Raw genomic sequence first — 2213 nt, forward strand, 5'->3', positions numbered from 1 at the left:
TTACAAATGTGGTTGAAAGTTGTAGAACTTTTTTTGCATGATGATGGCAAAAGAGCCCCCTGGAACCCACTGATCTCATGTCTTTCCTGTTGCAGGTGCACTGTCCATCTACAAGAACAGAAAAATGGACATACTAGATGACCTGGAACTATTTTCTGGCCAAGTTCATCACGTACCTTTTCTCCTTCTGCCCTCCTCTGCTCACCTCTTCTCTGGGAAATAGGATGCTGTATCACCTCAGAGTTCACATATACCTCAGAGTTCTTGCCCTGACTATGTGATATTTCTTTCTCTTCTCATCAGTTGCATAACATGGAATTGCTACGGTATTCCACCCAATAACCTAATCTCTAGTGACCCTGATCCCATGTCACCACGGAAGCAATAAATCCTTCTTTTATTTAAATTTTTTCTGTCTTTCATCTCAGGGCTGACTAGGACCACGTTGTATTATGTTTTAGGCCTCTTTCATTTCATTTCTCAGATCATGTTTCATGCCCAATAACACAGGAGCAACCTGTGTCAACTGATAATGTGTTGCCATCTTAACTGAGGTTAATATTTCTCTCTTCCTTCTATTCCCACCCTTGGTTCTTCCACCCTTCTCCTTAATTCAGACATCAGTGAAGGTAATATATACCCTTCTCCCTTGGTTGTGTAGATTTGGTATATCAGAAATACAGAAACCAAGAAATCTTTGTACTTTTTATTTCTTTTTTTAAATTTTATTTTATTTTTAAACTTTACAATATTGTATTGGTTCTGCCATATATCAAAATGAATCCGCCACAGGCATACATGTGTTCCCCATCCTGAACCCTCCTCCCTCCTCCCTCCCCATACCATCCCTCTGGGTCATCCCAGTGCACCAGCCCCAAGCATCCAGTATTGTGCATCAAATCTGGACTGGCGACTCGTTTCATATATGATATTATACATGTTTCAATGCCATTCTCCCAAATCATCCCACCCTCTCCCTCTCCCACAGAGTCCAAAAGACTGTTCTATACATCAGTGTCTCTTTTACTGTCTCATATACTGGGTTATCGTTACCATCTTTCTAAATTCCATATATATGCATTAGTATACTGTATTGGTGTTTTTCTTTCTGGCTTACTTCACTCTGTATAATAGGCTCCAGTTTCATCCACCTCATTAGAACTGATTCAAATGTATTCTTTTTAATGGCTGAGTAATACTCCATTGTGTATATGTACCACAGCTTTCTTATCCATTCATCTGCTGATGGACATCTAGTAAATTTATGACCGAGAAATAGAAGAAAAGAATTTTGAATCTCAAAAGTACCAAAAGTCAAAACGTGTTCCCAAAACTTCAAATTTGTGAAAAGTGAATGATGATAGTAAAAGCATTCCTTTCCTCTCCTCACCCTTAAAGAAATAAGGATTCCCTAGGCAGAGAAAGAAAAGTCAATTAGGAAAAGATTAGAATAAGACAATAATGCAAGTATTTGAGAAGGACCAAATACTTTGTCTTTATGTAAGGTTAGTAGCAATGGGAATAGGGATGGGTTAGAGGCCACAGACATATTAAGGGTCCTGAGAACACAGGTGTAGTTTGCCTCACCTCCTAAGTGAATTCCTGCTAGATAACCATGTAGATTTTCCTGACATGCCATTCACAATAAAGTGAATATGGCTGCAGTATGTCTCTAGGCAGATAAGTCAAAATCAGTCTCACTGGATTCCTGTGCATTTCTTTTTGCCCTGGAGTACAGCCAAAAACAACAACAACAAAAAAAAGCCCAATATACCCAGCCCTCCTTGCTAAGAAAAGCATGAGCCTATGAGAGAGACATCCTAAGAAGGACAACATCATTGAGATAATGTAGCAGCAGCTCTGAGTGCTATGGTCTCCTCTTGATTCACTGTTGCCAGTGGAAGTCCTCGTGAAGGAAATGGATAAACAGGTGAGATTCTTTGGCTCTCCTGAGTGCATCCAAGAGCTCACTCTTGAAAGTAGAGTGTATGGGACCTGACTTCAAGTCATTTTTCCCCTTGAAAATCTTTTAGGCACGTTGCCTCAAACTTTCCACTCTGAAATTATTGAGTCTATACATTGCATCTCAGGTGATATTATGGAACAGGTATGAAATGTATGAGACACCCTATTCATATACGGTCTGCATCAGTGAGCGTAAATGCAATTGGGAAATAAAGACACAATATTAACACAATATTGTACAGCTTCAG

The 2213-nt window shown here is 39.4% G+C and overlaps 1 protein-coding gene across 1 annotated transcript in view; it reads left to right on the top strand.

Moving 5' to 3' along the window:
* Positions 1 to 402, top strand: part of LOC104998661 (HLA class II histocompatibility antigen, DQ alpha 2 chain-like) — a 6290-nt gene extending 5888 nt beyond the window's left edge. The window contains exon 5 of the mRNA XM_010853965.1: positions 96 to 402. The gene's annotated coding sequence lies outside the window, so the exon portion shown is untranslated. The remainder of the gene's footprint in view (positions 1 to 95) is intronic.
* Positions 403 to 2213: the final 1811 nt, after the last annotated feature.

Source organism: Bison bison, unplaced genomic scaffold, assembly GCF_000754665.1.
Source record: "Bison bison bison isolate TAMUID 2011002044 unplaced genomic scaffold, Bison_UMD1.0 scf7180017853200, whole genome shotgun sequence".
Taxonomy (NCBI): Eukaryota; Metazoa; Chordata; class Mammalia; order Artiodactyla; family Bovidae; genus Bison; species Bison bison.